The 9,128-nt window shown below is 45.6% G+C and overlaps 1 non-coding gene across 1 annotated transcript; it reads left to right on the plus strand.

The window, feature by feature from the left end:
• The first annotated feature begins 6,251 nt into the window (after positions 1-6,251).
• Trnaa-agc (transfer RNA alanine (anticodon AGC)) lies at positions 6,252-6,324 on the plus strand. The gene has a single exon. It is a non-coding gene; the product is annotated as a tRNA-Ala (tRNA).
• Positions 6,325-9,128: the final 2,804 nt, after the last annotated feature.

Genomic DNA, 9,128 nt, shown 5'->3' on the forward strand with positions numbered 1-9,128 from the left:
TATCACGAGAACCACCCATAAAACCAAGGTCAACACGTACCGTCCAGCATTAGTGGTAATGATTACGATGACGATGACTTGGCTGTTTAAATTGGCTGACCATCAATGCGTGTTGCGCGTACGCTGGAACTCAAAAAACTCCCAGCACAAACCAACGCCGGAACCTCGTAATCTCGTTATGGCGCAATCAGTGAAAGCCGCGCACGAGGAATCGTATGAGTCCTCCGTTTGTGCCTGCCGATGGTGAAAATATTGATTGCCACCGACATGCCCAAGCATCCAGCGCATCAAAATCGTAATGCGATTGACCCACATTAACTGCCGTTCCCGGTACTCGGTGGCTCACTCCATCAAATGCTCTTTTCGACGACGGAGCAGCAGCAGCAGCAGACGGTCTATTACACTGATTCGTGAAGCCCCAAATGTACGCGGGTACTGCACAAAAGATGGCTTCCATGCTTCTCGGGAGTCCCGGGGCACAACGTGGTGAATCGAGCAAGCTTTCCGATTTATGATGGTTCGCTGTCGCAAAAGAGCAATTGCACGCCTCAACCGGGTGGATGTGGGTCGTCAGTCGCTAGTGAGATGGATTTGTGTGGGGCTAGCGAGGGTGCAAGCAAGCGCGGCACACGGAAGCGATTGGATGCGCTTTCATCAGGCTTAAAAGTATGATTGAAGTTTCGATTTCGGTGGCACATCGATGCTCAGCTGTTCTTCCCTCTGCCGCCAATCTAGCGAATGGCTTTGAAGTCTTACCGTGCGCTAGTTTTCCAGCGAAATACAATCAACTCTTCCCCGGAGTGTGCTCGGTGACCTGTAAGCAGATGTTCTAACTGTACCGCCATAGAACATGGGGAGCATCGATAGTATCCGGGCGGTCACAGTTACTGAATAACATGGTGGGCCAGCTGTAAGTAAAAATATTTATAAGTTTTTGAGATATGCATCGTTTTGTAAACCGATGTGTGATATTTTTGCTTTTCACCGTTTTTGATCGCAATTTGTAGAGCAACGAATTTTCATAAAAGCAGACGACGGCATTATTGCAATCATAATACCATTGTTTATCAAGCGTATTTTATCTTTTGTCTTACACACGAACTACCATTCCTTACTATAAAAATTATACAAAAGTATGCAGTGAAATACATCGAGCTGAAAGCTAGTGAACTAAAAAAGGAAATACAAATCTCAAACGCACGGCTCTGTCAGTTCAATTGCACTGAACTCAGCACCCGTAGACACCCACCACTGTTGCACGAGATCGCTGGCAATATGAAATGCAATGAAACATTTGAAACGATCCATTTGATCCCATTTGCTCGTCGTTTGCTGTAATCCATCTTAATTCTCCGGTACGTCCCCATTACGGTCATTAGTGACCACGGGCTAGGGTCCCGTGATACCCGACGTCGACATTGCCGAGACCGTTCACGTCTTTTACGGCCAACGTTGAGAAGAAGGTGGCAATAGGGCGCTTGGTGCGGTTATTTCTTGATTGCCACTACAACCAAACCTTCTGGAAAGCTATTTTAAAACGTTTCCTCAACTACGAGACGCTGGTGGTCATTTGTTGTGCGACCATAAAACATGCTGCAATCACTATCTGCTCCTCCGGTGGTGTTTAGGAAGACGAAGAGACAGCGAGAGTTGTCCGTTTATTTTCTTTTTGCTGCCTTCCCCTAGCTTTTCCAGCCCAGGTTCTGATTGGTGTACCAATTTATAGTCAGGTGGAATTAGCATTAATAGCCCCATTGAGCATTACATCCCCAGTACCGGTGTCAGTTTAGCAGAGTTCTGATGAAAACCATCCCAAACAACGTGCTGAATGGCTTTTCGATTTGCAATAAATAGCCAACATAACATTCTGCGCGCATCGTACGGTATGATATTTATGATCCTCGAGATCACTCACAGTGGGGTATGTTGGCCACCAATCTTACCCTTCTCCATCAACGGTAATCATCATCATCCAACAGCCAGCAAAATGCATGTCGGTGAACTGAACAAAAAAACCGCTAAGAATATATCGTTCATCATCATGTGACGCATATGTTGTTGGTGTCTGGGTGGCTGGCATTCTCTTCGTGCTCGCAGCTCGCCAATGTGGTGCCTGTCTCTTCACACCGAAAGCCATTTTCACCAAAACACACGTTTTGAAAATTCAGCTTTTTAGCACTTTCGACCGTCGTTCATCGTTCATCAGCTTCCAGACCATCGCTGCACCCCGCGGACCAGCGAAATGCATGCCAAATGTCCTCACACCCTGCGGGGGGTTTTTGGTGTTCCAGTGCAACGTCCACCACTACATCGCGCAAAGTAGAAACCGGAACGTACGGAGCAACACTCTCAAACAATGATTTATTACATGTTTTTCGGACCTCCCTCACTTCTTGTTCGCTCTCAGTCACTGTCTCTCTCTTTCTTCTTCTGTAGCTGGAGGTTGATTCGTCTATTCGTCTAAATCCGATGCAAGGCGTGATCGTAGGAGATGCTTGTTTACCGACTGCACATCCGGCTGTGTGTACGTTTGTATGTGCATATGTTGTTGTTTGACTATTGTTTTTATGTTGTCTGGTGGTGTAGAGATTCCCCGGCTCCAAGAGCGATTGCGAATGATTCTTGAGTTTGCGCCACAAGCAGCTCAGGCATCCAGCTTCTGTTTTTTTTCATGGCTGGTCGTGTCGATGAATCTAATGCTGGCGAGAGATTGGAACGCTTCTGAGCGGGTTCTTCTTTGCGACGAAATCTAAGCAAGGATCATTTCGTTTTTCAACCACGTGACTCACTCACAAGACGTTCCAGAGGGGCGTCTCGGAAGCGGTCGCTTGTAGACGGAAAGCTGCGGGTGTTTCAAAATGTTTTTCTTTTTGTGCGATGGATAAGTCGCCGCACGGTAGGTGGTCTAGTGAAGAGTGAAGGCAGAAAGCTGACCTATCAGTCGTTGTAAATGGTGTGCGCATGATTTGTCTACCAGGGATGCTGGGGCGGAACATACTTATGCTTGGCGCTGTGAACACTTTAAAGTGTTCGCAAAAACGGCTATTTTATTTTAAAAATCCTCTCTGGATTAAATGAAGAAACTTAGTATTATCGGAAGAAATACAACTCAATTTTCTCATATGCTTCAGCACCATACAACGATTGAATGAATAAATTTATCCTGATTGATTGAAATTACATTTTCGTAAAAAATGTATTTCATGCCTGAAAGATCGTAATTCCCACGATAAGAATTGTTACGTAATATAAAAATTACATTTTTAAGCAAACTGGAATTTCTTGCTTCCTCCAGATGCATTGAAGTCTTTTGATCTTTTTAGTGGACTCTATCGGCTTTGTTTTTTAGGCATGGTTTAAGCCAGGGTTCTCAAACTCATATTAGCATACCCGGGTCGCAGATGAAAGTAATAGCCAGTCAGCGGACCGAAGTTATGTATATCGATCAGTCTGCAATGGTCTGCAGATGCTCGTTACATAATTTGGAAGTGCATGGCTTAATTAAATTTGCATTTTCCCACAAATCAGTCCAACCAGTGCCGGTTGTAGTGGCCAGAAAGTTAAAGAGAATTCTAAAACTGGTGGCCGCGCCGGAAATACAAATTTGTTGTGGCAGAGTTGCCGAAACACGATGATGGAGGTGCCAGGTAACCGATAAAATTGCAGACTTTCAGGGGTTTGTAGTAGAAATTTAAATCGCTAGATAACCCACGGATCTCAAACTCCATTATGTGGGGAATGTGGAAATGTTGAAAACATGTTTCTTCGTCCAATTTTTAGATTTTTTAATTTTCAATATCAAAATATGCATAGGATAAAATTACATCGAACATACATTTAATGACCAAAAAAATCAGCTTTTTACTTTTTACTACACATTTTCGACCCATTTCAAACATTTCTGCAATGGTACACATGATGTAGTACAAGTCACAATTAGCCAACAGTTTCACAACAAACACTTTGAGCTGCAGTCTGCAGATGAACAGTCAAACATCACCTTTGATCAGTGCCATTCCCGGATGAAGAAACAATACAATCCCATACCAAACGCAAAGTGTTTAATGTCGTATTTGGATCCATTAACCGAGCATGAAAAAAGATACATGATGATTTAATGATCCAACCGTGCCCAAAATACACAAACTCACGCTGATGCAGGCATTGATCAGCATCATCAAAAACCTCGATGCTCGTGGGGCCTACAGGCGGTGGGGTAGAAGCATATCGATTACACCATTACACACTACACATTTTCCCGTGTACGCTCATTGCCATCGTCGATGCCGAAGCGGCTACAATAACGGACCCAATGAGCCAGAGAAACAATTTCATTTCCACCCTCCCCACAGGTTCCAATCCTTTTCGCGGTCACATGTTCACCGAGATTCATTCGAAAGTGCAACCCGGTAATTGTTGGAAAAGCAAAGTGCAGCAACACAACCAATGAATGGAGGGAAAAAAGAGACGATACTGTGTTGTGGTGCCCGAGATTTTCCCAGCGATGTGTTCCATGTTTTTCCCACCATCTACCTTCCGGCTTTTCGTTCGCTTTCCAACCGTGCGTATCGATAGAGGATAAGAAACTCACCCAAGCTTCCGAATGAAGAGAAATCCCGGAAAGAGTAAAAAAACGGACCTCTGCATACATACACACATACAAACAAGGACACTCACGAGCTTGTGCATCCATTATGGGACGCGTCGCGAATCCGCGCGCAATCTGCAGCGTTTATTATTCTTTTCGGACCTTCGCGGTCCGCGGCCCGGGAGATATTGTGTCCGGTAGTGGCGCTTCGCTTGAAATTGTTTTCGTCCTTTCGTTCCTTTTGTTTCTTTTCTGGGCTCGTCCATGTTTGCCATTGCCGTGCTACAGTTATTGCAACTTTGTTGGGGCGATTTTCATAAAGCATCGCGGAGGCAACCTCCACAATCAACTCCATCGCGGCCCATCGTGATACGCTGGGACGGGGAGGGGGGGGGGGGGGGGTTAAAAATCAGTCGAAATAAACCTAGAATATCGCAGAAATCTATTGAGGTAGCGGTAATATTCAATGTGCGCTGCACATCCAATATCCATTTCGGTTTTTGGTTTGACCACAGTTCCACAGCACCACCGTTACTCGCGATCGTTTCTGGCAGCCCACGCGGTCGACTGGTATGGTGCGCAATTTTGATAATTAAAAAAAAACTGATCTGTTTCCAAATTATTTTCTCTCAGCTCGTTTTTTTGATTTTCCTTTTTTATAGGAAGGTTCTGGGCGATGGTTGCACGCCCTCAGAAAGAATGCTGGTGTTTTTTCACATTTTCGGAACGGAATATAAAAATCGGCTTCGATTTTTTTGTTATTCTGGTTCCACCCTGAATGACATTTTACCGTGACGGTCCTGGTGGGTGGGTGTGTGTACTGCTGCATATGATAAATTGCATCCCAATAACAGCGGCAGCGGAAGCAATAGCAGTGGCAATTGGCCATTGTGCGCTCTCAGCAAAGAGCGCGTTGCCGCTATTTACGCAGCTCAAGTAATGTTTGCTTTTTCCGCGAATGCCCCGGTAGCGTCGAGTATTGGGGTTTTGTAAATACGGTCGCTTTTGAAAAGCTGAATAGAATTTGTGGCCTTTGTTTTTGAGAGCGGTGCCCTGTTCAGTAGCAGTTGATTTGGATGGTTTTTGATTTTATTTTTCTTGCGTGAAACGTTTCAGCAAATGACAAACGGGACAGAAGTGGGATTTTGGAATTTCAAATAACGATCATTAATGAAGGAAAAGTCCACAGATTGGGGTAATAAATTACGCCAATCCTTTCTTTCATTAGCTGGATAGATTGATTTATACAATTCTATACGGATGAGTTCGTGTTCCATTGGCAGTTGAAACCATTAAATGATGAGGTTTTTTACAATTGACTGGCATTGGTTCTGCCTTTCTTTGTGAACTCTTTTTCATGTAAAAAAATTGCTACGATATAATGCAGTGCATATTAAGTTGCAAGATACATTATATCTTCGTTAGTTTTCCTGTAATTTATATTTTTTTACATAATGTTTTTAAAAGATTTTTCGTTCCAAAATTGTACAAAACACAGACGACAAACACAAAACAATTCGGCAGTTATTGGTTAGTTTGATCGTGGGAGCTTTCAATACAATTTTGGACGTACACAATACTCGTGTAGAGTGTCAAGCGATCGTTTGAAGAGTTTGTCTCTAATCCTTTGGATTTTTTATTTTATCCAGTTCCTTCATATCAAGGGGGTGTAGCTCAATTGGTAGAGCGCTCGCTTAGCATGCGAGAGGTACTAGGATCGACGCCTAGCACCTCCAAGTAAAAAAGCACATCGTAAAAAGATCTTTTTGAAGTTGAAGACAATGTAATCTCCACCGGCAATCCTTTATTTGCCATTTTGATCGCAAAATGCCTGAATATAAGTCCTGGTTTTGACTGCGCTAATAACTACGAAAACTACCTATCTCCTTTTCTGTTTAACTTCCCGTTTTTCGGCTGCTCTTTTGTTTTAACTGTTGTATGACTTTTGGATTAAATTTTCGATTTGGAATCAATTGAAATTTGAATCGATTTTGGAAATTACCGATGGCCTTTCGTTTGCCTCACAGGAAAGATTACACGGGTGTATCAGTGTATTGATGACTATTTATCGATTATGTCTAGCACTTTCCCGACCATTCACTCCATCAGTATCTCATCCTTTGCATCTGAGCAATGTCTGTTTGCTTCCATACTCGGTATTCACTACCTACCCTCGTACTAGAATGCAGCATATAGAGGCTGCTTAATGTAATTAAAATAGGTTCCACACAGGCGAACGAACTCATCTAGCAAAACGGAAAAGCAAGAAAACTTGTTCATCCACTTCATTTCAAAGCGATCCTGTTCGTGGCAGCGTTATTTTACTATCTGCAACAGCAACGGCAACAAAAAAAAAACAGCATCCGGAGCATACCGGACTCGACGCATTATGTTTTTGGCTTCGCAGGCGTTTCGTTCGTTCGTTTGAAAAGTTTTTTAATCAACCCACCCCGAACCGTGGTTGAGGTGCAAGCGAATTAACTATCTTAACAACGAGCGCAGCAGCACCAGACACGAGCGGGATGTGATGCTTTGCTGAGGCCAATCACTGCTTCGTGATGATGTTTGACATGTTCATGTTCCCCCGCTGGTGGTGGAGCTCCATCGGAGAGCTTCACCTTCATTACAGGCTATGCTACGGACGTAAAGATACCGGCCAGGTAGCATGCGCTCGTCAACCCCCGTGCCCTCTTCAGGAGATTGCCTGGATTCAAAAACTAAAAGATGGCTGAACGGAGCACCGGGGCGTTGTGTTCGCCAATGTTCGTCTTCTTTTTTCTCCACTGCCTTTCACCTGCTACTGTGGCTGTATCGTTGGTGGATCCGCTTCACTTATCTGGTACCGGATAGTTGAGGCCAGTGAGCCCCGGACTGTGTAGCATTAAAACATGTTCCCTGTCCGTCCAGTGTACGTGTCCATCCGGAGCAGCCGAAGCCGAAACCAGACGACCTTTCACCGATTGGCTGATGGGCTAATGGGTTGGCGTTTGCTGGTGTGCGCGTGCCTGAGTGTGTCCAGTGGATGAAAAGAAAAGTTTGTTTCCCTCTTTTCCTCCGCTACTCTCTGGTAGCAGGGGCAGGACTTTTCGCTAAATTAGAATTCTATAATCACAACCACACGAGCACACACCGAGTTTCTAGTGCCTCCTCTCAACCATCCATTCAGCTGGATCAAAACTTGTGGATAACTCGTGAATGCTACATTAGAGTGTCGAGCGGAGCGGTTGCTCTCTCTACCAACAGGTGGTATTGACAGGGCATGGGCGTTGGATGTGGTGGAGGACTTCCATTTAATACCCAAATACCTTACCTTTACCTAGGAGAGACTCACACGCGCACACACAGAGCGATCGCTGGAGAAAAAAAAGGGAAATGGTCGAATGCGAGCTAATGCATTAGCAAGTTCGAGCACGTTTTGTGGCCGGCTCGTACCTAATGAGCTAATCCCCGTCGGTTAATTCAGGTGGTAGCGAGGAAGAGGAGAAAGGAGGAGCTGAAGGTTGGCCAGCGATGTGATGAGCCCGTATACCCGCCGAGCCAACCGCTCTGTAAATGTAAAATGCGAAAAAGTAACAGCGAGCTGCGACTCCGGATCTCCGGCCGATGGCCAATGTTCAATCGATCGAATCCGTCTCCAATGACGGTAGCTGGTGCTCGTGTTACTGTGCTGTAAAGCCTTCAGCCGACCTGCTAAGCCTCCTAATTAATGCGATTGCCGGTGTGAAGCGAATGTGCATCGACGACACCGGACACAGAGGCCCAAGGCATTCAATCGCCTTAAGCCCCTTCTGAGCCGGGGCGGGTGAAGGAGAGAGCACGAAGGGTTATTGTTTTTCCCGGGCACTATTGTGTGGCGCACACGCCCAGTGATGGGCTGGTGAGGTGTGCTGCCTTCGAGCGGCTTCGTACCGGATCGAAGGTAATTAGAGAAAGGTCGTTGCTGGAGTAGGCCGGAATCGGTTTGCCGGTTGATGTGATGCCTATAGGGCGGGAGGGGGTGGTTTCGGTCGAAAGGCGGGTGGGCGGTCCATCTTCGGCGCAAGCAATGCATAAACTATGAACTATGCTGCAGGGATACACCAACAAGAGAGAGAGAGAGAGAGCTTTGCACAGAAGATTGGAAACCAACCAGCCAGCCAGCGAGTCAGTCAGTCAGTCAGCCAGACACCGAAGGGGTGTTTCCGGGGGTAGTGAGAGGGGGTGCACGGTGAGGGCGATACACGTGAGACACGATAATCGTAAATTGACTTTGGTAAACTTAATTAATTAAACTTTAATGCCAACCGGATACCGTCAGCGTCAAAAGGGAAGACCGAGTGCTCAGACACACGTACGTACGTACGTATGTGTGCGGCAGGGAGTCTGACTGTCAGTGTCACACATGGAGCCCCAAGCAACGGCTTCCGACGACGATGGCAACTGTCGAAAACTTTCGCTGGCATCTTATTTACGAATCACGCATACGAAACATAACATCATCGCCTCGCTCGCGTAGCATAAAACACCGGCACTAACGCTTCTCCAACCCAGCCACCCCTAT

This window comes from Anopheles aquasalis, chromosome 3 (assembly GCF_943734665.1).
Source record: "Anopheles aquasalis chromosome 3, idAnoAquaMG_Q_19, whole genome shotgun sequence".
Classification (NCBI taxonomy): domain Eukaryota; kingdom Metazoa; phylum Arthropoda; class Insecta; order Diptera; family Culicidae; genus Anopheles; species Anopheles aquasalis.